The sequence below is a fragment of the Artemia sp. Qi Xiang Cuo genome, chromosome 9 (assembly GCF_049724085.1).
Source record: "Artemia sp. Qi Xiang Cuo chromosome 9, ASM4972408v1, whole genome shotgun sequence".
Lineage (NCBI taxonomy): Eukaryota > Metazoa > Arthropoda > Branchiopoda > Anostraca > Artemiidae > Artemia > Artemia sp. Qi Xiang Cuo.
In genome coordinates this window covers 8,382,891-8,410,083 of record NC_142802.1, presented here as the reverse complement: position 1 = coordinate 8,410,083, position 27,193 = coordinate 8,382,891, and the positions used below count along the sequence as shown (strand labels likewise).

The following is a 27,193-nucleotide window of genomic DNA, read 5'->3' as shown; positions in this document are numbered from 1 at the left end:
ATCAAATAGCGGCACGAGACGCAGAGAATACTTCTTCACAACTTCCACAAACTTCCATAATATGAATTTGGTTATACCGGTATGATTAAGCTACTGATTAATTGGTATAGGGACTGAAATACATAAATTCATTCTAAAAGAAATGTGTCATTTTAAAACATTTGATTAGTATTAAAGCGAAACAGCAGATCAAATCAAGACGAAAGAAAAAAAGCAGAAGAAAAGGAATAAAACAACTGAGTAAAAACAAAGGAAAATTCTAACCAGATACTTCTGAATGAGTTCAGATCCAACAACTCTTAGAAAAGTGGCTGCTATTTGATTTGCAACAGCTTTGGCAAGGAGTGTCTTACCTGTGCCAGGGGCCCCGTAGAGAATCACGCCTTTAGGGGGCCGATTACCCATTTCTTCATAGTACTCGGGGTGAGTAAGAGGTAGCTCAACGGATTCCTTAATTTCCTGGATTTGAGCATCCAAACCTGAAAAACAATATATCCTTAATTGAGTTCCGAGGTTGTTCTATATGTTTATCAGAATTTTTCAAGATTACCTGCTAGACGTTTTCTCGCCTGATTCATTGGAAATAGACTAAGTCGACGGGAAAGTGCACTATCCTACATTTAAGACATTGGCAAGTTCCGCTAAAGATCTCTTCGCTGGGGCAAAACGTGGTGAGACTGCCAGTTGAAACTTGTTCAACCGATTGATGCATTGTGGTATTTCTGAGCTTGTAACATTCAGATTAAGTTCATTCGAATGCAAAAGGCAATATCTATTTCTTTTTTGAGTGGTAAATGTATAGAGGGGATCAAACTACCATTTTTACAACTTTTACACCCCCCAGGCGCTGCACCAAGTTTTTCTTTTTAGATGGCAATTCTAATCGCAATGGTTGAAAAATTCCAGCTTAAAACTAAGCCTCCAGGAGCACCGTGATGAACCCCCCCCTCCACCCAAAGCAAAAGGGGTCAAATATGCAAGCAACCGATTTCAAAACAGAGAGATCGCATAAATTTTAGCAAACAGATGAACATTTTATAACTCAGAATTACGCAAGGATTATGAAGACTTATATTAGGATCAGACAAGAATCTTTAATCTGAATATTGGAAGGATCAAAAGATACACCCTGGGTCACGACCCCCCCCCTCTTAACTTCAAATTTGCATACATGTCTCACCTATTTCAATTCCTGATGTTCACATGCGTGTCCAGCTAGAATCCGGTGTCTAGACACGTAGCCGGACTTCAATATCTAGGCAACGACTATTCACAAGTAAAATTCGGTGCTTAGATAGATACGCTAAACAAGGCGCTTGGCTAGAATTAGAGTTCTAGATTCTAGAACTCAATGTCTAGGATTTTCAATTACAGCCAATCTTAGTGTGTCAAGTTCCACTATTTTCATCGTCTATGTTTACATTTTTAAACTGAAATTTAATTTTTGTTTTCTCATTAATTGTTTTTCTTTTCATTTTAGGCAAATATGCAACACCAGACATAATAGTGAAGCACACTAAGGCAGTTGTTTGGCTTGTCTCATCCATTATCTAGTGACAATAAAAATAGGGATTAAAGTTTGAATGCTTTGCCTGTATAAGCTCTCTTTTTTGGCTAGAAATGACAACTGTAATCTATTTGAAACTAAATTTGTAGTTTTAGCTAAGCACCAAGTTTTACTTGTGAACAGTCGTTACCTAGACGTTGAAGTCTGGCTAGACACGCATGTGAACGCCGCTTTAACATAATTAATTGTTACCATAGCAAAGAAATAAAGAAAATATAAGATAGAAACAGAAATTACTTTTCTTTGTTTCGTAAAGAAACAAAGATGCAGCTAAGTTCTCCTTAATGACATTTACTTCTCATATATTCCTGTTTCCTCGTTATAAAAGAACAGCATAACAACACAACAAGGGAAATTAGCAAATAGTTTGTTGGTAAATTAGAATTAAGAACTGTTCTGTTTTCTGGCAAACAAACACTTAGCCTGAACTTCCATGTTTCAGTTTAGATATACGGTAAATACGTTCTGAAATAGACTTAACGACTTAACTAAAGACGTTGAATTAACGACACATTTACAAAATTCAACAGTTTGATTGAGCATTCGACGAAACATGTTATAGTAAGTTTCTTCCCTTGTTTTTTTTTGTCCAACAAACCTTTAAAATCGACTAAAATGTCACTTATTCGTGTCTAAGAAATGACTTGATACTCAGCTAATCCCCATTTTTCTGTAAACAATAAATTTCTAAGCTTGTTTTTAAAGTATGGCACAAAGCAACATATTTTCAGGCCCCATAATCCAATCCTCATTAAAACTATTGATAAAAAATATGAATATTAAGTAATCTTTCTTTTAATTATTTTTTTTTGTCCTCTGAGGTCAAAATCTTAAGCAACACCTTACCTTAGACCTTAGATCCACCTGTGCCTCCAGAGGCACCCAGGGCATCAAGAAGGAGCCGCCAATCTTCCCGCCGGTTTGCTGCTGCAAGTATGTCACACCTCCGGGGTTGGATTCATGTGTGCAGGTTACGAAGATCTGTCTAGTACTTATGACGCAGGGTGTTTCCGGGTCTGCCCCTGCGGCGGGGACCCGATGGCTGCCAATGGAGCGCTGCATTTGGTAGTCGGAGATTGTCCATACGTAGTACATGGCCAAGGTATCTCCATCGGCTGACTCTTATAATATGTGTCACAAGAGGCTGGCCAGTCTTGTCACGGATGGATTTGTTTGTTATTCTCTGCTGCCAACGGATGTTGAAAATTCTTCTGAGACATGTGTTTTCGAAAGCAAGTATTCTTAGCTCTTGCTCCAGGTTCAGGTGCCAGGTTTCGGCAGCGTAAAGCAGCACTGGCATAACATTGCTATTAAAGAGTCGTAACTTTAGCCGTATAGAGAAGTTTTGGGACCGCCACACTTTCCGTAATCTATTGAAGGCCCCATTAGCTTGGCCGATTCTTGTGAGCACTTCTTTTGTGGTCGATCTGGTACTTTCTATTATGCTTCCCAAGTATTTGAAATGGACAACTTGCTCTATGTGTTGGTCTCCGCAAGTGATGCTCAGGGGTGAATCTGTGGTAGCCATGCATTTTGTTTTCTCATTATTTATTTTTAGGCTGACATGGCCGCCTCTCTCCCTCATTTTGTCAAGGAGTTCTTGGAGTCTTTGCTTGCATGATTCTAGGACGGCGATGTCGTCAGCGAGGTCTACATCACTGAGGCGTGTTTCTGGATTTAGCTGGATTCCGTCTGTGCTTGTACTTCGCAGTATGTAATCAATGACGATTACGAAAAGTAGCGGTGACAAGACGCAACCTTGCTTAACTCCTGACATAATGCGGAAGAAACGGGTTTGGCCATCTGGTGTCTTTACACAGCACTCGCTATCTTCATAAGACGCAACAATCAGTGAAACTATCTTTTCAAGGATTCCGTAATAAAGTAGGATCTTCCACAGACTTTGGCGGTCTACTGAGTCAAATGCCTTCTCAAAATCGATGAATATCATATAGATTTTGGAGCGCCATTCTCTGCTTTCTTCCGTCAGTAGCCGTAGGGTGAACATCAAGTCTGCACATGAACGGTTCGGTCTAAATCCATGTTGTTCGTCGTGAAGGTTTCTGTCGAGCTGCGTGCTGATTCTCTGCAGTAAAATGTGCGTCAGCAATTTGCTAGGTATGGAAAGCCTGCTTATTCCTCGCCGGTTGCCTGGCAAGGACGTATCGCCTTTCTTAAAGATCCTCACAAGGGTGCTGCGTTTCCATTCCGAAGGTACTTTGGCGGTCATCCAGATTACTGCGAACAACGCTGTCCAGAACTTGATGCAGGTCATAACAGTTGCTTTTATCATTTCCGCGGATATCCTGTCTTCGCTAGGCGACTTCCCATTTTTCAGCTTCTTTGCTGCTGCTATAATTTCAGTGGGTGACGGCGGATCCGTGCTGATATCTAAGGAAAACAGTGTTGTTGCTGGGATCTCTGGGGGATCCTCTAGTGGAGGTCTATTTAACAGCTTCTCGAAGTGACTGGCCCAAACTTCGTTTACGTCAGACTGCTGTGTTTTCAGGATGCCCGCGGGGTCTGTTACTGGTCCATGTTGAATAGAGGATTTCTTTACAATAATCTCATTAGTGATTTTATAGACGGTTCTTGAATCACCTCTCTCCGCCGCCTCTTCTGCCTGCGCTGCTTTTCGCTCCTGTAGGGTTCTCTGGTCTATTCTGGCACTCTTCTTTACCGCTTGATCCGCGGCTCGGGAGTCATCGTTTCTGAGGATCTCTTGGTTGGGGGTTTTTGTTTGGATAAGTGATGCTTTTACTTTTTTCTTGTCCCTATGAGTTCCCATGTTTGGTCAGATAACCACTGGTCTTTTGGGCTCTTGCGGTACCCAATAGTGGCTTTCGCGGCATCGTGAAAGCACAACTTTATGCTTTCCCAGTATTGATTGCTATCAGCATCATCTAGTAAAGACAAGGCTTCAAATCTATTCCGCATCTCTAGTTTAAAAGCTTGATTGAATTCTCTCAACTTCAGTTTCTCCGAGTCAAAGACTGAGTTTAAGGGAGCCTTTTTTGCGTTTCTTTTTCTTTTCAATTTAAGGCGGATTTTTTCTGCCATCAGATTATGATCTGAGCCAACTTCAGATCCTCTATATCCCCTTCTATCAAGTAGTCTTGATCTCCACTTCCTGCTCCGAAGACAATGGTCAATCTGATTTCGGGTATGGCCATCGGGAGATATCCAAGAATATTTGTGTACATCCCGATGAGAAAATAGTGTACCTCAGATTACTAGGTCGTTAAGGAGCGCGAAGTTGATAAGTAGTTCTCCGTTTTTGTTTCGCTGGCCCAGGCCATGCGTGCTCTCCGAGAACCTCAGGGGAAAACGATCGGTCGTTCCCTACTTTCGCGTTAAAGTCTCCTAGAAAACATGCCATGTCATGCCGTGGTATGTCGTTTGCCATGGAGTTGAGAGCTCTGTAAAATTCGTCTTTTGCTTCGTCGCTGGCATCATTGGTGTGCGTGTTGCATACTATTACTGACAGTTTGGCATGCGCGCCGATGAAGCGGGCTTTCAGGATTCTAGGTGACACCGGTGTCCAATGTAGTAGAGCTTGGGAAGTCTGTTTTGTCATCATTAGTGCTACTCCGTATTCACGCTTTTGCAGTGATCCACTGTATATAATCGTTACATCTCCATCCAGTTTATTTTATCCAGATCCTAGCCATTAAACTTCCCACACAGCCAGAAGGTCAAGATGGTAATATTTTAGTGCTCTTAGCACTTGTTCAGTATTGGAGTCTTAACACAGTGTGCGGACGTTCCAGAAACCAAATCTGAGGGGTTGTTTTGCAATCATAAATCTTGTCCGTGGGCATGCAGAGGTCGTCATCAAAAGGGGGTTCGAAAATCCGTGGCTCAGACTTGATGTTTCGGTTGCAGTTAGGATTTCCCCCGAGGGCAGGCCCTTGAGGTCCCGGGTGTGGGTCGCAAGCCCACAGCCCAACCCTCCCTCTTTATCCTGGCTTGGGACAGGCTGCATACGCAGGAACAATTAAGTCTTTAAAAGTAGCACAGTGACAAGTAAACGGAATATTTCTTGTGTGCTGTAATAATAATCCTCAAAACGACTTAACAAAAAATAAATCAGACGACAGCCCAATTAACCTGAACTTTCAAATTTGGCTTTGATGTAAATACGTTGAGACCATAGTGGCTACGCAAGACATATGAAAAAACGAAGAAACGAAAAAAAAGCAAAATGCAGAAAAGGACAAACTAAAAGAGGATAATTTTTCACCCAATGAAGGTAAAATTAAGTTTTAGGTTTTGGCTTTCAAAAATTAATTAATAAATAATAAACCTTTCGTCCAGGTAACTTAACTATTAAATCAATTAATTAGCAAATAAAAGCAGAATAAATAGCCCTTTGTTTATATACTACGACTATAAAACTGAATTCAAACAATAACAGGTAAATAAAAATACACAAGAGAAATAAGAATAACAATCAAACCTCCGTCGCTCATCAACACACAGCTACCCCTGACCCCACCCTCCCAGACAATACCGTAAAACTGAAAACTTCTGTATGTGTTATAATTTTTATTTTTGTATTCATTTTACGCGGGAATTCCTTGTTTTTTTTAGCAGCACATGCTATAGGGAGCTTAACGGCAACCATCTCTTAGACGTTTTGTTCCTAAACAGTTTTTTTTATAAGTTGACCTCACGAAAACTAGAAAGGTTACAACATTTACGGATGAAATACTAACTCTACAGCGATTCTACCCTCATAATTAAGATAATTGAATGAGCGACCTGAAAAGGGATAGTATCCTATAATAGCGAATGTTCTACAATAGAAAAGAAAAACCAAAAAGTTATAAGAAAAAAATATTTTGGAAATATTAGAAACAACCTTCAAAAACAATTATTTTTATCAATTTTAGCAAAAGTTATAAAGCTACTTCAACATCTCAAGCCAAATTAGTTTTGATAATAAATAAAAAAATGTCAGTCTAGCATCGTGGAATTATTCCAGGTTTTGTTAAACGAGATTATCTCTTGAATGGTTCATTTACAAGCAAGCACTTGCAACTTAATGTTTCCTTTTCAAGGAGAATAGTTTCTCTATCTAATTCATTTGTTGTTTTTCTTTTTTCAAAATCAAATTGTTAATGTTAAATCTTTTTTGAATTGAGCTTTTTCCGAGAACTTTTTTTCATGGACATCTAAGTGCTCAATATTCAAGAAATTAGTAGATGGCGTAGCAATAAAAAATTTCTACTGTTCATCTATTATTCAATATCAATAAATAAATTTAGATGAAAATGTAATTTGCCAGTCTAAATCCAATAAAATTCGAAAGTATCATATAAACAATTTAGTTTTGCATCAAAGCTTAGCGGATACAATTGTTCCATTTTGGTAGTGTCCAGAAAATAAGAACTGTAGGCTTAAAATTATTACCAAATCCTTGATAAGAAGCAATGCATCAATCAATCTTACACTGTAGAACCTTCTAAACCTAGTATTCCTAGGGAGGGAACCAAGCCAATGAAGTTGAAAGGTTTTTACAAAGAGTACTAATAATTTTTTTTTTTACATTTTTTTCAGTTTGCAGTCAGTTGAAATCGCCGTTATATTATTTTAAAGAAAAATCCAAAAGTATGATTTTATGATTGGCTGTTAAAGGAAAATTAGAGAAATAGAATTGAATTGGGAAAAGTCTTTTTGAAGTACAATGGACAGCGACAATAAAATTTCATTGTTTGAATTAGTTAAGTAGAAACTTACAAAGCCAACTATTATATAAGTTAAAGTTCAACTTATACTACTCACCTTTCTAGCTTGTATTTTATTTAGTTATTATTTTTTTTGCGGGGGGGGGGGGGTGGATTGTTTAGGTTGGTGACACGAGTGCATCTTAAAAATGTTCAATAGATGTATTTGTTTAATTTTTGTTTTGTTTCCTCGTTGTTTTTTTCCCGGTCATAGAGCCTTACGGGACAGAATAAGTTGAAGTATTTGTTGCTGTTGTATTGTTAAACACTGTGGAATTTGTTAAAAACTTATATATATCTTGTTTTTCTTTCAATAAATTGATTCATTCCAAAAACGAGGGTGATTTTTAGCCCGTTTTTTTATTGTTTCTTGATCATTTTTTTTTCTCAATTTGGTTTGTCGACAGCCATGTATAGCCAGTGAGGACTCAGAACGTGCATATCTTAAAAAATTATGAAGAATTGGAAAATACATTTTTAGAGAAAGATTTCTATAAGAAATTAGGCTGTTTTTGGTAATAGCGTACGTCAAATTTGCATAAAAAAGAAACACGGGTGAAAAATCAGCAAAACTAAGCTATAAACATGTGGCAACAAACAGGTTTTAGTAGCTTTCAGGGGTACAGGTGTACGCAATCCTTTGACAGGGGCATGGGCACCCATAAGGGAGGGAGCAGGAAAGGGTGCCAGCCCCCTGCTAGCTGAATCCCTCCCTGGAATTCAACTTACGGGTGCCCATGGACAGGGGTATAGGGGTAGCTTTCCTTTGAAGGTGCGGGTATCTTTGGGAACCAATACATCGCTAATGTTAAAATTTTAAACGAAAAACCAATTGGTCATCTCTATTCAAAATCTGTCAATAAAAATCTCTCCGACAATGTGGATTTTTCTGGCAAATTTTAGCATCAAGAATCATTTGGTATGCAGAAACACATTGTGGTTTTTTTTGTTTGTTTTTTTACGCAGCAACACGTCAAAAATAATTTCCTGTAGTATGGAACAAACCTAACAGCACTAACTATAGAATATTGTGCCAATCTTCCATGGAACTTCAAGTACCAATCAATTTTAAAATCAATTTTAAAAATAATTACAGTTAGATATTCTGCTACAGACTAATTGGCTACAAACTTAAAGACGCTGCTGGCTACCGTAGATTTTGCTAAATTTGTTTTCCTTGACTAAAACTTGACTTTCCTCTCTTATTACTTTCCTATTCTCTTTGGTTCATAATCCCAAACAAATTGTAGGTGGCTTCAAAGGGGGGGGGGGGAGTATCGCTTCTAGATTTTGACAAATAGCTTTTGTCGGATTTTTTATTGAAAAATGCCTGATTCTAATATTTTAGTTGACAAAATTGAAAAAGCAACAAAAATGCCCACCCCTCCTATTGTTTCACTTTCATTGGGCATAAATGGGTTTAGATGCAACATCAAATGTACGGAAATTAGTTCATAGTTCATTGAATAATTAAGACTCCTAGGGTGGGTTAGTTCCCTCTTTATCCTTTTTTCTTTATTTCATCTCATTTTTAAATAAAAATACATTAAAGCAAGTACTCAAATAAACGCCTATCCAGCACTTGGTATCATTATACAGTAGAAATTGAACTTCATTCAATGTTTTGTAGTGGTCAATTTTTATTTAGCGATCATTACTGGGTAGGAACATTTATTTAAACAATTTGTAGACTACCTAAGTAATTAACATAATGAAATTTGCTTTCGCATTAGAGAGTGGATTAGGCTACAACTATTTGTATAATCCCTTTTACAAGTTTGAGCTAATTTTTACTGTCGAACACGATTATGAGGTGATGGGCCCACTTCATATGGCGGCTAGAGAATGGGTTTCGGCCGCCTGCAGAGCAAGCTGCTTTCATTTACCTTTTTTCCACAGGTATTTTACCCCTCTCAATACCAGAGATTATATTTGTTTTTTTTTACGTGTTTTATTCAGTTGTGTTTTCATACCTATTATAAATCATTGCTTTGTTCTTTTTGTTAATGTATTTTTGTAATTTCATTTTCGTATTTTATATACTCCTTGATTTTTAAGGAAATAAATAAATAACAATAATAATATAAGATTTGTTAAAATATTCTGTGCCAATTAGCTGCTAGATCTGACTATTTTATCCAAATATAAAAGTTAGTAAAAGTTAATTTGATGAAGTACCTTCAATCATTCTAAGAGGCTTTAGATTTTAATTTCAAGGTGCTCTTAGAATTCAGAAACAACAGAGATTAAAACGGAATAAAATAAAGACGTAACCATACTCCTAAGGTACAATTAACAGTATGATTGCATTTTCAGAACGAAAAGCACTCGACTAAATGTCCAATTATCCCGCTCTTAATTCAGCATTAATGAACTTTCAAAGGTAATTTTCATGACTGACCAACCAAAAGACTTAAGACACATTTCTTTGAAATTTTTCGAGTGAAAATTTTGGCAAACTTACACAGCTAGAACCCTGGAATAAGCTTTTCCTATCTCTTCGCTTGATCTGGCCAAAGGTGTAAAGACAGCATTAATAGAAAATACTTGGAAAAATAACTTTGGTATTAGCTTTTTTAAAGATTTCACCATTTTAATTCTCTTCTTATGCAACAAAAGAAAGATGGTATAATCGTTAAGAAACAGGAATCATTGATAGATCCTCTCTTTGAAAGTCAGTCTGTTTTGAGTCAAGTACGAATCCAAACAGATAAATAGACAAAACCTAAATTTTGACCATTTAAAATATGGCTCTTAAGAAATTCAGAAACTCTGTCTCCTCATCCTTGAGATCATCAAAGCTAACTAGCAACCATTCCTAGCAGATTTATATCAATGAAAAATCTTTTCTACCACCTATAAAAAGCTGAATTGCATATTTTGTTTGCATAATTCAGTAAAAACAAAACTTCACTAAATCAATACAAGAAAATATCAAAGTGATGTTCTTCCCAACTAATATAATTCATTCACAGGAGTTGGAAAATTTCAGGACATCATACTGCTGTGCATCGCGATACTAAATTGCAGCATATTTGTAGCAATAACACAAAACCCCTCAGAAGCAAATACGGCAAAGGCAGCCATGAACAATCTATTGTAAATTATTGTAAATTTAATGTTATGTTTTTGTGTAAATGTGTTAATGTTTTTGTGTTAAACTTGACTGACCAATAAATTCGTACAGACAAAAGCACATTCCCTAAAAAAAGAGACTAATTAAAAAAAAGATCAAAAAAAACTTTTTTGGCATCAAACAAATCAATAGGTCTGTTTAAAATTAATACGACTTACTTAATTGTAAAAAAAAAAAAAAAAAAAAAAAAAAAAAAAAAAAAAAAAAAAACCACACTATACTCAAAACAGTTAAACAAGCAAAAGGAAGCTGATCGTTTAACTCACCAGGCGATTAGTACATTAATACACTAATCATCTTTTAATTAATTTCATCGTTTTGAAAGTTTCCTCTATCTTCGTGTTATGGACTGGATAAACTTAGCTCAAAACTACTCCAATGGATGTTGGTGCTACTGTTAATCCAAAAAAATAATAAGAAATCATCTCAAGAATTTCAAAAATTAAATTCATACTGACGGAGCTGCGAGATAGCTTCTCTCTATTATTTTCTGAAACAGATGTCCGTTTCAATTCCATAGTTATTTTGCTCATGAAGAAATTCTTCTCAAAGTTCTCATTATGTTGTCTCTTTTCCAACACCAATAAAAGACAAATTGACCCCACGTAAAAAATTGAAACAAAAACGGGCTTATGTATCAATCCAACTCAGAGCTCACACAACTGCGACTATTTTCCAACAGAGGAATGAATACCTAAGTGCTCAACATTCTTGGAATTGGTAGATGGCGTAGCAATAAAAAATTCTACCATTCATCTATTATTAAACATCAATAAATAAATTTAGTTGAAAATGTAATTTGCCAGTCTAAATCCAATAAAATTCAAAAGAATCATATACACATTTAGTTCGGCATCAAATCTAGAGCGGATACAATTGTTTCATTTTGATAATGTCTAAAAAATAGGAAATGATGTATGCATGATGCATGAACACACTCGCACAAAAACAGAACGGGGCTCTTATAATAATAGAAACAAGAGGTGAAACAGAAACGGGAAGATTTTGACTCTTTGTGTTTACTCTACAAGAATAATTACCTATAAATCAACACCTACAAGAATACATAAACCTACATAAACCTACAAGAATAATTACCTTATAAATCATAACTAATAGTAAGACTGTAGCTGCAAGAATCCTATTCACAGTCTACTGTTAGAATTGCGGCAAAACTCAAAATTTATTGATTGTCTATAGAAATCTTAATTTCAAAACCTGGCCCTCTACCCTACGATCAAATCGTCAATCAGAGAACTAACTCTCTCGCTGCTTCCCTCGTGATTTAGCACTACGAAACAGTCAGTTTCAGGTCCATCCATTTACTGATTTCAATACTGTTCCATTTAAACAATTGTTACCAAAATCCAAAGTTAATTACAATTGCGAATAGAACTCAAAATTAGACAATCAAATCACTGAAAAAAGAAGGCCTAAAGCTTTAATTGTACAGCTTGCGATTAGGCTCTACCAAACAGCCAGATTCAAGCTCATACACTTCGACCATTTTCTTGTTTGTTCACTTAAACACTTATCAACAAAATCTAAAATTAATTCCAATTGTAAAAAGAACACAAAATTAGATAATCAAACCGCCAATAAAGAACTGATAAAGCTTTAGCTACTCATCGTGCGATTATGTCTTACAAAACAACCAAGTGAAAGAACAGAAACTTAAACTATTTTCATGTTGATTCAGTAAAACATTTCGTCGGAGGGGAGGATGATTGTTGCATTAGGCATTTCCAGCCAAAACTGAATTATGAGTGCCGTCCAGTGTAAAATTTTGCGTAGAATCTGAATCTGCTTTTTGTTTTGCTCTGCCGGCAACCGTTTCTGAATAAAAGACCAAAAAAATTTGTCGTATTGGAAAACTGTCGTATCTGGCTGTTTTGCCGTCACGTACTTCAGAGAGGAAGAAAATGGTGCGTCCAAGAAAAAAGTTGGCGAGGGATTTTCAAGCACTTTTTGATGAATTTGGCAGGTAAAGTGTCGATTTCTTCTATTAAAATGAGTAAATTTGTTGGGAAACTGTTGATGAATCTGGGGAAAGCATAATTACATGCTGTGAATTGTTTAGAGAAGGTGCCAAAAGGTCAACAGAGGGTAAGTTACTAGAATTTACCAGTAAAATTCTACTTTAGCTAGTTTTGGCTATCTTGAAAAGGGGATAGGTTAGGAAATTGAAACTTTCAGGGATGGTTCTACAGGCTAAAATATGTCCCAGGAAGTTATTTTGAAGTACCTACCTCAACTGCTTCTCTCTCTAGAGGGTGACCTTTGATGACCTTAAAAACTTTGTGTGTTATTAAAGTAAAACCTTGCAAAATAGATCTTTTGCTTAAATGAACTATTTCAAAATTGTTTTCAGCTTAACAAATTTGCTCAATCTCAATTTATAAGGTTTTAAAGATATGCAAATACATTTCCTAAATTTTGAAAAAAAACATTAATATGGCTTAAAATTCTACTTAAATAACAGGAATTGTATTTTTAGAACTGAGACCAGATAAAAAAAAAACTGATAACTGAAAATTAAGGTAAAATATTGTTTTGTCAAAATTTCAATAGGTAAAGACCTGTCATGTAAGCAAATACCTTCCTGGGACACATTTTAGACTGTGGACCCATCCCTGAAAGCTTCATTTTTCTAACCTAGTGTAAGAAAAATGAAGTGTAGAAGTCGGAATTATCTTTAGAAAGAAGGAACTTTATTTTTTTGCATTTTAAATATATTATATTTTACTCACGGTACACTAGCCCCTTTCCAAGATAGCCAAAAGTAGCTAAAGTAAAATTTTACCCCTAAAGGTTTCATTTTCCTAACCTAACCCCTTTTCAAGATAGCCAAAAGTAGCTAAAGTAGAATTTTACGGGATGTACCTAATTTTTATGTCTGTTTTTGCCTGGTTCCAAGGTCTGCATATTAAAATAAGTATAGAGGGGATGTTCATTCACATTTGAAGTGAAGTAAGCTCAATATTAAGGTTGGTTCAGATTCCGAGCAGTGAGGACAGTGTTAGGAAATCGACTTTTCCATCGAACCGTCAGAAAAGTAAAGGTTCACTGTTTTTTTAACAGAAGGTTAAAAGTTTAAAAGTTGCCTTCCTAAGGGATCCATGGAAACAAGGAGGCTGCAGAGATGTGAAGGTTCATTGCCTTTTGGCAGGCAAAACAACGAACCTTCACATTTCTGCAGCTTCAATGATTCCATATATAGTCTGCTAAAAGCAACGAACCTTTATGTTTCCGCAGCATCTTCAAAACAATGAACGATCAGATTTCTGAAGGCTCAATGAGAAAATTTGTTATGTTCCTAACTGAGTGAAGATCACAATTTAATTGGAATTCTACCCACTTTAGCAACCGTGACAGCTAGCAGCTGAAGAGAAGGTAACGATGATCTTTTCAGCCAATCCAGCAGTGTCCTTCTGAGGTTACGATATCAATACAGATTAGTGATACTTACCACTTACGGACTAAACCTAGAACACGATACGCTTCAAAATGCTTTCTGTGAGGGTCACCGGAACTACAAAAACTAGCAGTTCTTCACTTAGTCCATCGCTGGAGTAACCACTGTAATTTTTTTTTTTTACAGCTCTGACGAAGACCTTGAGAATTCTGACGAATATTCGGAATATGCACCGAGTATTGCTGAGTGCTCATCAGAAAATGAACCGAGCATCATTTCTTACAGAGACGAGTCAAGCATTGCTGATGCAGGTGAAAGAGTTCTTTCCGATTCCCAGCTGCCCTTGGTTTATGTTTCAACTGATTATGGACAAGCTAATCGAAATAATGAAACTAGTTATTTTGAAGATGTCGAGAGAGGTTAAAATTCTTTTACAGAGCCTGTAACTGGGAATAGGAATGGCACAAAAGGCGTTGACCATGGAAAAAATCAACGAGAAAAAGATTGAGGAATGAAAGCGATTGGCTAAAAGCTAAGATCAAGACAGCAAATAATGATGGGACTGCCTACGTTAACCCCAAGACTAAGAAAACGCATGGCAAGAGTCTGTTCTGTGCAGCCTTCAAAGTGTACTGAAGATTGCTTCTACGAATGTCACAAAATCCCACCCAAACAAAGACAGAATGCTTTTGATAATTTCTGGAAATTGTCTGATGAAATGAAGAAGATGTTTTATTTGAAAACCACAAAGTGCCTGCCTAAGAAGAAAAACAAAAATAAGGGACAAGGAGGAAAAACACCTACCAGTATTTTGTTGTCATCAACGGAAAAGAAAGGCACATTTGCAAATCTTTTTATCTGACAACGTTCGACATAACCAAGAGGAGAGTGCACTACGCTCACGAGTAGAAGAAAATCTGTGGAACGCCCACGCCTCAAAGGATGAAGGTCCCCTAAAACAAAACATCAGCGGAAGACATGGACCTCATACGCCACCACATTAACTCCTTTTCAAAGATCGAGTCCGACTATCGAAGGGCTAAGACTTCCAAACTATATTTGGAGTCTAACTTGAACACAGCTCGGATGTATGGCTTATACTGTGAAAAGTGCGAAGATGAGGGCCGCAAAAGTATACAGGAAAGTGTATATACAGGAAAGTGCCTCAGAAACTGTATACAGGAAAGTGTTCAATGCGGAATTTAACTTGTCGTTCAACACACCAAAAAATGACTGGTGTGATTTGTGCGAAGAATTTGATGTTGCCCGCAGGAATGAAACTACTGTATCTGACGAAAAACAAGCTATTTTTGAAAATAATAAAAGGTCAAAAGCAGAAACCAAAGCAGAAAGAGATATGGATAGATTGCTTACCAAGCCAGTCCTCTGTTTTGATCTGGAAAATATATTTGCATTGCCAAAAGGAAATGCATCTTGTGCTGCCTAAGTCAAGAACGATGTGGGCACAATGTGTTTTTCTTCAGCCGGGCACTTCGTATCGAAGGAGTTGGCGTAGAAGCTTCGATAAGGGCCCATTCGATTGGAAATTGGAGTGGCTATGCAATTTTTAATAGTCGAAAGTGATTGGAGGGCAACTAGCCTTCCCCCCATGCCCATTATTCCCCTAAACACATCCAATCAAAATTTTGAGATAGCCATTTTGTTCAGCATAGTGGATTTCCAGATAGAAAATATGTTTTTGAGGAGGACACTCCCCCACAACCCTCGGGACAAGGGTTTTAAGTAATACCCAGAGGGCATATAAGAACGATGTTGGCACAATGTACTATGTATTATTTTTCCCTTTAGAGCAGGGCACTTCATATGGAAGGGGTCGTCGTAGAAACTTCAAAAGGGGCTCATTCGATTGGAAATTGAGAGTTCTAGTGCCCTTTTTAATAGTCGAAAGTGATTGGAGGGCAACTAGGCCCCCACCCCACGCCCATCATTCCCCCAAAAACATCCAATCAAAATTTTGACATAGCCATTTTTTTCAGCGTAGTTGATTTCCAGATAGAAAATATGCTTTTGAGGATGACACTCCCCCACAACCCTCAGGGCAAGGGTTTTAAGTTATTCCCTGGGGCCATATAAGGTTTTTATAGAAGGCGTTGTCGTAGAAATTTCAAAACAGGTTCATTCTATTGGAAATTCGAAGGGCTAGTACCTTTTTAATAGTCGAAAGTGATTGGAGGGCAACTAGCCCCCCCCCCCACGCCCATCATTCCCCCAGAAACATCCAATAAAAATTTTGAAATAGCTATTATATTCAGCGTAATTGATTTCCATACGGAAAATATGTTTTTGAGAAGGCCCCACAACCCTCAGGGCAAGGGTATTAAGTTATGCCCAGGGGGCATATAAGGTTTTTTATAGAAGGCGTTGTCGTAGAAACTTCAAAAAAGGCTCATTCGATTGGAAATTAAAGGGCTAGTACCCTTTTTAATAGTCGAAATTGATTGGAGGGCAACTAGCCACCCCCCTACGCCCATCATATTCCCAAGCACATCGCGTAGTTGATTTCAAACCACAACCCTCGGGTAAGGGTTTCCAGTTATACCCTAATGGCATATAAGAACGATGTTGGCACAATGTACTATTTATTATTTTTTTTCCTTTGAGCTTGGCAATTCATACCCAGCATAAAAATATGTAACATAGAAACATGTAAAAATACATAAACATAGAAAATATGTTTTTGAGGAGGACATCCCCCCAAAGCCCTCAGGGCAGGGGTTTTAAGTTATGCCCTAGGGGCAAATATGGTTTTTATAGAAGGCATTGTCATAAAAACTTCAAAAAAGTCTCATTCGATTGGAAATTCAAAGGGCTAGTGCCCTTTTTAATAGTCGAAAGTGATTGGAGGGCAACTAGCCCCCCCCCCATCATTTCCCCAAACACATCCAATCAAAATTTTGAGATAGCCATTTTGTTCAGCGAAGTTGATTTTCAGATAGAAAATATGTTTTTGAGGAGGAAACTGCCCCACAGCCCTCAGGGCAAGATTTTTAAGTTATGCCCAGGGGCTATATAAGGTTTTTAAAGAAGGCGTTGTCGAAGAAACTTCAAAAAAAGCTCACTCGATTAAAAATTCAAAGGGCTAGTGCCCTTTTTAATAGTCGAAAGTGATTGGAGGGTAACTAGACACCACCCCCTACACCCATAATTCCCCCAAATACATCCAATAAAAATTTTGAGATAGCCATTTTTTCAGCGCAGTTGATTTTCAGTTATAAAATATGTTTTAGAGGAGGATACTCCCCCACAGCCCTCAGGGCAAGGGTTTTAAGTTCTGCCCTGGGGGCATAAGGTTTTATAGAAGGCGTTTTCGTAGAAAAAAATAAACAAAGAGAAAAATCTCTAAAAAAAAAAAACAAAAAAACAAACAAACGAGACTGTGGCCAGTGGAGAGAAAAGAAAACAACAGAAACAAAACAACGCGGATATTTCACCTGTATACAAACAAGGCTTCTTCAGCACTAAAGAAACACAAGAATAACAACATAAAAAAAAAACAAGAATAAAACTAAAAACCAATAAACCCACCACCAAAAAAAAAACAAAACAGAAAAACAAAAAAGTCCAATCGGCGCAAACTGATCCACGTAGGGAAAAGATGCTAATATAGAGTTACTTCAGTGAGGACACCAGAGTAACTGAGGAAAAATAAAAAAACTGTAAATTACTTTAATTATTCAGTTTCGAAATAATCCTTTTGTTAGCTATTACTTAAGCAAATCGTTTTGGTCTAGCAGGTAAATTATTCAGTTATTTCGCAACTGAATAATTAAAGTAATTTACAGTTTTTTTTATTTTTCCTCAGTTACTCTGGTGTCCTCACTTAAGTAACTCTATATTAGCATCTTTTCCCTACGTGGATCAGTTTGCCCCAATTTTAAATTTTTTTTTTTTTTTTTTTTTGGTGGTGGTGGTTTTATTGGTTTTTAGTTTTATCTTTTTTTTTTTTTTTTTTTTTTTATCTTTTTATTATTGTGTGTATTTCGTGATGAAGACGCCTTGTTTTTATACAGGCGAAATATCCACGTTGTTTTGTTTTTGTTGTTTTCTTTTCTCTCCACTGGCCACAGTCTCGTTTGTTTGTTTTTTTTTAGAGATTTTTCTCTTTGTTGGTTTTTTGTCATGGCTGGCCAGTTCGGCTTAAGATCTTTCATGTTTTTGTAGAAACTTCAAAAAACGTTCATTCGATTGGGAATTTAAAGGGCTAGTGCCCTTTTTAATAGTCAAAAGTGATTGGAGGGGAAATAGACCCACCCTCCCACACCTATCATTCCCCTAAACACATCCAATAAAAATTTTGAGATAGCCATTTTGTTCAGCATAGTTGATTTCCAGATAGAAAATATGTTTTTGAGGAGGACACTCCCCCACAACCCTCAGGGCAAGGCTTAAAAGTTATGCCTTGGGGGCATATAAGGCTTTATTGAAATCTTTGTCGTAGAAACTTGAAAAAGGGCTCATTCGATTTGAAATTCAAAGGGCTACTACCCTTTTTAATAGTCGAAAGTGATTAGTGATATTTTTTGTTGTTGTTGTTGTTTAGACCATTGCACTTCGTATCAAAGGAGTTGTCGTGGGAACTCCAAAAAAGGCTCATTCGACTGAAAATAGAAAGAGCTGTTGCCCTTTTTAATAGTCGAAAGTGATTGGGGGGCAACTAATCCCCCTTCCACTACCACCCTCCCATTTGCCCATTATGTTTAAAAACTAAATGTTGCCTTAAGATTAAAAAAAAATGCACAGTGATAGTGCTAATTACCAATAAGGCATCTCAGCAGTATCCCAAGAACTACAGAGGGAATTATGTTCAAACTTCCGGGGCTACTTCTGCTCTTAAAATTTAACCAAACCAAAATAGCGTAAGTGTATCTAAGCTATCAAAGAAAGTAAACAGATTTTTTGTGAATGGTATCAAGTTTTCCATTTCAGGTCAACTAGAGGAGGTATGAAACTAAATTAAACAGTACTATTTGTGTCCAGACTTATAACAGGGTGTATGTTGTTAAAAATTGTTGAAATTTTTTCTCCAGCATACAAATAGCAGGCCAAACTATAAAGTCTTAAAAAACGAAAAGATTTAAAGTGTTATTTTCTTTTTCCCTGAAAAGACTATGTCAATATAAAACGAACAAAAATTAACAGTGGCGGCTATATTGTCAAAAGTCTTTTCAGGGCATCCAAATATCAAAGAGCTTATAACGTGGTCTGACGGCCTGTGTCCGGCAAAACAGGAGCAATATCATGAGCTACCAAATGGATGATACTTTGAAAAAGCTCCCCCATGTTCAGTCCATTACAATGAAGTTTTGCGAGCCAGGACACTCATCGATTCAAGGAGTGGACGCAGTCCATAGTGCCATCGAACATTACTTTGCTAAGTTGGAAATTCATTCATCTCTAACCCTCACTCGATTTATGATTAAAGCTAGGAAAAAGGAACCGTACATTGTGATCCAAATGAAAAGTTTCGACTTCTTAGATTTTCAGAGCTCCTCCAAAGAATACAAAGGATATTCGAAAGTTCCATTCACAAAAATCAAGGAACTGAGATTTGTTTCAACTGAGCACAAAAGAGTGTAGTACCAGGAGAATTTTGGCTCTACCTCACATGAACTGGTGAAGATTGCACCCGAGGCTGCAGCAGTTGAAAAAGGAAGAGGAATCTCCAAAGTTACTGTGATTGAGGAGTTACTTGAGCCAGACCCACTCCGTAGGCTCTCTTCCATGCCTGAGGAAAAGATCAAGGACGTGAAAAACGTCCTAAAGTTCATGCCGCTGGAGGACCAAGCATACTACAAAGCATTTTTCGATAAAAAATAAAAAAGTAGGTCCAGTTTCGTTGGAACGATGTTTCTTTGTATCCGAAGTAGTGCTGAATTTTTCTTATTCTTTATATCCGAAATTGATTAAAATTTAAAGATTGCAAAACTGAGTTCCTATGAGATAGGACATTTACGCTGCTAGTTTTCAGAGCTAAATTGTTGTATTGGTTTTCCGTAAGAAGAAATTTCCGCGAGCGTTTTCTCGTATCTATTTTTCAACAGGCAATATCTCAATATCCAGTTGCTTTAGATTAACGAAATTTCACCCAGGTTGTAGCCCTTGAGTGCGACTACAATCGAGATAAAATAAAATCCCAGTTTTGTCATTAAATAAAAAAGATATCACGTTTCAAACTTCAATCCCGTTTTTCTTGAAACTCGTCTCGAGTCAGATACGACAATCATCCTCCCAGCCGACGAATTGTCAACAAAACCAAAAATTAATTTAAATCGTCAAACAAAAATAATTAGAAATTCAAATTACTAATGAAATAGAACTAACACTTCAGTGCCTTACCTTGTGATTAAGTAGTACAGAGCAGCCAGGTTCATGTTGGTCTTTATCTAAAAACGACAGGGTGCTAACATAATGTTCAAAACCAACGGATGTGGAAGCAATGGCGTGACTATCATCAATGATCTCTTCTAGGGTTCCAACTCCAACCGCCATAGGACTCCCTCTCAAATCGTCAACACGGCTTCTTTCTTCTTTTATTGTCTCTTCCTACGATAAATTAATACACATTACTCGCAACACTTCTTCAGAGACGTCTTCACATAATATTACCCCACAAATTATATATTCATGAGTTGTTAGGTCGAGCAACAAATAATTTTGTTTCAGATTTTCAGATTAGTTTGATATTTCAATTTGCAAGTCCTTAAACACACAAAAAATTGAAAAAAAAATATTAGTTTACCCTAAAGTAAAGCCAAATTTTGTTTCTGCCCAGTCGGTTTGGAACTTTATCTGTAAGTCACTGGGGCAAAGGGCATCTAATTCACAAACAAAGTAAAATTAGTTAACAAGTTAATTAACAAAGTTAAACAAAGTTAGGTCGAGCAACAAATAATTTTGTTTCAGATTTTCAGATTAGTTTGATATTTCAATTTGCAAGTCCTTGGGCTCTTGAGTCCCAAGCACACAAAAAATAGAAAAAAAAATATTAGTTTACCCTAAAGTAAAGCCAAATTTTGTTTCTGCCCAGTCGGTTTGGAACTTTATCTGTAAGTCACTGGGGCAAAGGGAATCTAATTCACAAACAAAGTAAAATAAAAAAGAGTGATTAGCTCAAAATGGGCCTAAACTCTGCTTTCCAGATTGTCTGGGACCTAGTATTTTTGATTAGCACAGATAAAAAAAAGATTCGTTACACCAAAAAAAATCTAGAAATTGTTTCAGCAATTGGCTTCAAAATTACATCCGTAATCTTTTGGGCCAAGTGGACCTCAATTTACACAGAAAAAAAAGGAAAAAAAAGACTATATCGTTTCGTAAAGCCATACAATAATCCAAACAATTTCTATGTCTGGTCGTTCTGAAACATACAAGGCCTGTAAGTTGGTCTAAATATACCTCATTGGGGACATTCTTTTTTATTTCTATTTAATTCTTTCTCTTACTATGATTAGGTCAATTTGTGATACCTGAAAATGAGCAAATATTTTTTGGCTCTGTTTGACCAAAATTTCTCTCTCTCTCTCTCTCTCTTTGATGGTTTGGCGTTAAAATAAACGTTCTACCACAGTCAATAACAACTATGCATTGAAGGTTTAATTGATAAACAATAGATCATAAACAAAAAGAATACCAAGTAATTATTACCAGACAATAGCTACTTATAAATTAAGAATGATATATGATGATCCAAATATTTTGCAAAAAAACACACAAAAGGAGACAGCGTAAAAACACTTAAGTGCTTTTTATGAGAATACCAAATAAAAAATGTTTTTTTAGAGAATAAAAAATAAACTGTTCAAAAGATACGCAGAGCACATATCATTTTACGAGGACGGCAGTTCAACTGCTGTTCACCTCCCGTAATAGTTAAAACAACCATTCGTTCGACAAACAGGTTGATTTCTTCATCCAACTACGTGTAAAGCGAGAACACGGCTCTGTCTCCACAGGAACATCTAGATTTATTAAAACACACCCTGTTTATGGAATAAAAACTTAAATTTTCTGATCTCTAAAAGTTTCAAAAATATTTTTAAATTAATTCAATTGCATAGAAAGCTCAATACAAATTGAGCTTTACTCCAGTCTTAATGCTGACTTGAACGAGTATTTTGAACAGTTCAACAAGAGATAAGCAAGTGAGATGTGAGAAGCGATGGATGAGTGGAGGATGAAAGAGTAGTAATCAAGGTTATACTTTGCTCTCTCTATGTTCCATCCTGTGTTATTTGCTCTCTTTATGTTCCCTGGCAGCTTTCCAGGACAGATTACCAGACCAATTGCACATGGAAACAGTTTGAGATGTTTGGGGAGATTACGTTCCTTGGCACCTTTTCAGAGCATGTACTTATGCAACATGATTAAACACGCTTTTACAATCGGAATTCATTGATTGACATTTGCAAAAAAGGGGTAATTAGTGATTGGATAATTTTTTAACATGAAATCTCTGAATAAAATATTTTTGGAGCATGTCCTTGACGATGGATAAAAGGGTTAAGGTAATTAGCAATTACGAGTGGGGATTCTCCTCCTGTTCCTAAACATTGCAAAAAAGATAACAGTATGAACTGGGATTCCCCGCACAAATTTGTTTCAACTCCAAGTTTTTCAACCAGACTGGTTTTTTGAAAGCATAGTGTGTGCATGTGTGTAGGCTTTGTTATTAAAAACTTGGACACTACAATCAGAATTGTTTGATCGACATTTAAAAAGGGGTAATGAGATTTGTGAATTGGAATAAAATATTTTAACTAGAAATGGCTGAAAAGTGTTTTGGGGGAGCTGGGGTGATTGTGTACTGTATAATACACATGTGATGTTTGGACAGTGTTGTCAGTTTAAAATAGTTTAACGTTCCCTTCGTTATCCCATTTCTGAGGGCAGGGGAGGGGGGGGGGTCAATTTTGGTGGGAAAACAGAAAATACTCAGAATCGAAAATAAATGGGATCTGCCTCACGGGGACGGCTCAGAGGCCCTTCGTTCCCCCGTTTCTGTGGGCAGGGGAGGGGGGTCAATTTTGGAGGGAAAATCAAAAATACTCATAATCTAAAATAAATGGGATCTGCCTCATGGGCAAGGCTCTGAGGCCCTTCGTTCCCCCTTTTCTGAGGGCTGGGGTGGGGGGGTCAATTTTGGAGGGAAAATCAAAAATGCTCAGAATCGAAAATAAATGGGATCTGCCTCAAGGGGAAGGCTCAGAGGCCCTTCCTTCCCCCATTTCTGAGGGCAGGTGAGGGGGGGGGTCAATTTTGGAGGGAAAATCAAATATACTCAGAATCGAAAATAAATGGGATCTGCCTCAAGGGGAAGGCTCAGAGGCCCTTCGTTCCCCCATTTCTGAGAGCAGGGGAGGGGGGGGGGGTAAATTTTGGTGGAAAAACCAAAAATACTCAGAATTGAAAATAAATGGGATCTACCTCAAGGGCAAGGCTCAGAGGCCCCTCCTTCCCCCATTTCTGAGGGCAGGGGGGGGTCAATTTGAGGGAAAACCGAAAATACTCAGAATCGAAAATAAATGGGATCTGCCTCAAGGGGAAGGCTCAGAGGCCCTTCGTTCCCCCGTTTCTGAGGGCAGGGAAGGGGGGTCAATTTTGGAGGGAAAATCAAAAATACTCAGAATCGAAAATAAATGGGATCTGCCTCAAGGGGATGGCTCAGAGGCCCTTCTTTCCCCCATTTCTGAGAGCCGGGGGGAGGGGGGGGGGTCAATTTTGGAGGGAAAACCAAAAATACTCAGAATCGAAAATAAATGGGACCTACCTCAAGGGCAAGGCTCAGAGGCCCCTCCTTCCTCCATTTCTGAGAGAAGAGGAGGAGGGAGGGGAGGTCAGTTTTGGAGGGAAATCCAAAAATACTCAGAATCGAAAATAAATGGGATCTGCCTCAAAGGCAAGGCTCAGAGGCCCCTCCTTCCCCCTCAGAAAAAGTTTTAACAAGAAATGTCTGAAAATTATTTTTTGGGGGATGGAGCGATGACAGATTGGATGTCTCAGACTAGTGATAGTGCTGTACTGTGGTACGAATTGCTTGTGAAAAACCCAAATGAATTAGTTGAAAATAAAGTTTTAACAAGAAATGTCTGAAAAGTATTTTTTTTGAGGGGTGGGGGCGATGACAGAGTGGATGTCTTAGACTAGTTAAAGTGCTGTACTCTGGCATGAATTGCTTTCGAAAACCCGGATGAATTAGTTGAAAATAAAGTTTTAACAAGAAATGTCTGAAAAGTTTTTTTTTTTGGGGGGGGGGGGGGTGACGGCGATGACAGAGTGGATGTCTTAGACTAGTTATAGTGCTGTGGTACGAATTGCTTGTGAAAAACCCGGATGAATTAGTTGAAAATTAAGTTTTAACAAGAAATGTCTGAAAAGTATTTTTTTTGGGGGGGGGGGGGGGGGTGGGGCGAGGACAGAGTGGATGTCTTAGACTAGTTGTAATGCGGTACTGTGGTACGAAATGCTTGATCAAACCACCCCTCACTCATTTTAGAAGAAAGAAATACAACGCACGTTAGGACCATTATTTTTTTGGGGGGTGGGAGGTGATTATAGAGGGGAAATCTTATACTAATTTGAGATCCCTCATAGGTCAGGACTTTATTATGAAAACCCAGAGGAATTATACTAAATAAAGTTATATAACGAAAAGTCTGTAAGTAATTTTTTTGGGGGTGGGGGCAATGACAGAGGGGATGTCTTAGACTAGCTATAGCGCGGTACTCTGGCATGAATTACTTTCGAAAACCCGGATGAATCAGTCGAAATAAAGTTTTAACAAGAAATGTCTGAAAAGTATTTTTTTGGGGGTGGGGGCAATGACAGAGGGGATGTCTTAGACTAGTTATAGTGCTGTACTCTGGCATGAATTGCTTGAGGCAAACCCGGATGAATTAGTTGAAAATAAAGTTTTAACAAGAAATGTCTGAAAAGTATTTTTTGGGGGATGGAGCGATGACAGATTGGATGTCTTAGACTAGTTATAGTGCTGTACTCTGGCATAAATTGTTTTCGAAAACCCGGATGAATTAGTTGAAAATAAAGTTTTAACAAGAAATGTCTGAAAAGTATTTTTTGGGGGGTGGGGCGAAGACAGAGTGGATGTCTTAGACTAGTTATAGTGCTGTACTCTGGCATGAATTGCTTTCTAAAACCCGGACTAATTATTTTAAAATAAATTTTAAAAAATAAATTTATTAAAATTTTTTTTTTTTTTTGTTTTTTTTTTGTTAAACACAAATGAGTTTAATAAAATCGGAAGTATTAAAATAAAAGAACAAGGTCATTAAATAGCTACTTTTTTTTTTTTTTAAAGACGATTGGATGAAATAAAAGTGGAACTTTTAAAATCACAACAACTAAAGGTCAGTAGATAATTCCTTTGTTGTTTCTTTTGGTTGAACACGAGCTATTGTAGAAAATAATTTCAAAGTACCAAGTCACATGATAGTTACGCTATTATAGAAAATAATTTTAAAGTACCAAGTCAAATGATATTTACGCTATTGTAGGAAATAATTTCAAAGTACCATGTCGCATGATAGTTACGCTATTGTAGAAAATAATTTAAAAGTAACAATTCACAAGATATTTAATCTTTTGTATAAAACAATTACAAATTAAAAATTCACATGATACTTAATATTTTATATAAAATAATTTAAAACTACAAATTCACATGATAGTGAATCTTTTTTAGAAAATAATTTCAAAGTACTATGCCACATGATAGTTACACTTTTTTAGAAAATAATTTCAAAGCACCATGTCACATGGTAGTTACACTTTTATAGAAAAAAAATTCAAAGTACCATGTCACATGATAGTTACGCTACTATAGAAAATAATTTCAAAGTACCAAGTCAAATGATAGTTACTTTAATGTAGAAAATAATTTCCAAGTACCAAGTCACATTATAGTTACGCTTTTATAGAAAATAATTTCAAAGTACCAAGTCAAATTATAGTTACGCTATTGTAGAAAATAATTTCAAAGTACCAAGTTACATTATAGTTACGCTATTGTAGAAAATAATTTCAAACTACCAAGTCCCATGATAGTTACGCTTTTGTAGCAAATAATTTCAAAGTACCAAGTCACATGATAGTTACGCTATTGTAGAAAATAATTTCAAAGAACCAAGTCACATGATAGTTACGCTATTGTAGAAAATTTACTATTGTAGAAAACTTAGAGTGGCGCGCCACTCTAAGTGAACCTAGATCAACCCAACTTTTTGGATATCTCTCTCACTATGACTCTGTTTGTGTGTCGTGTCAAATTTTGACTGCACGATTACGGAAAAAAGAGGCGTGAAAGGCGGCGTAGTTACCATCCAATCTTTTTGGTCACTTAAAAATGGCACTAGAACTTTTAATTTCCAGTCAAATGAGCCCTCTTACGATATTTTAGTACCACTAATTATTTTCTACAATAGCGTAACTATCATGTGACTTGGTACTTTGAAATTATTTTCTATAATAGCGTAACTTTCATGTGATTTGGTACTTTGAAATTATTTTCTATAATAGCGTAACTATCATGTGACTTGGTACTTTGAAATTATTTTCTATAATAGCGGAAATATCATGTGACTTGGTACTTTAAAATTATTTTCTATAATAGCGTAACTATCATGTGACTTGGTACTTTGAAATTATTTTCTACAAAAACGTAACTATCGTGTGATTTGGTACTTTGAAATTATTTTCTACAAAAGCGTAACAATCATTTGACTTGGTACTTTGAAATTATTTTCTACAATAGCGTAACTATAATGTGACTTGGTACTTTGAAATTATTTTCTATAATAGCGTAACTATCATGTGACTTTGTACTTTGAAATTATTTTATACAATAACGTAACTATCATGTGACTTGGTACTTTGAAATTATTTTCTACAATAGAGTAACTATAATGTGAAATGGCACTTTTAAATTATTTTCTACAAAAGCGTAACTATCATGTGACTTGGTACTTTGAAATTCTTTTCTACAAAAGCGTAACTATCATGTGACATGGTACTTTGAAATTATTTTCTACAATAGCGTAACTATAATGAGACTTGATACTTTGAAATTATTTTCTACAATAGCGTAACTATCATGTGACTTGTAACTTTGAAATTATTTTCTACAAAAGAGTAACTATCAAGTGACATGTTCCTTTGAAATTATTTTCTAATAAAGCGTAACTATCATGTTACTTCGTACTTTGAAATTATTTTCTACAATAGAGTAACTATAATGTGACTTGGTACTTTGAAATTATTTTCTACAATAACTTAACTATAATTTGACATAATACTTTGAAATTATTTTCTAT

At 36.5% G+C, this 27,193-nt stretch overlaps 1 pseudogene across 1 annotated transcript in view; it reads right to left on the bottom strand.

Annotated features, from left to right (window-relative positions):
- Window positions 1-269: 269 nt before the first annotated feature.
- The window catches only part of LOC148948285 (uncharacterized), a 41,376-nt pseudogene continuing 14,452 nt past the window's right edge, over window positions 270-27,193 (bottom strand). Inside the window, exons 4-5 of the transcript XR_016142246.1 lie at window positions 20,205-20,411; window positions 270-479 (exon numbers count right to left, since the gene is read on the bottom strand). The product of XR_016142246.1 is annotated as an uncharacterized LOC148948285 (transcript). The remainder of the gene's footprint in view (window positions 480-20,204; window positions 20,412-27,193) is intronic.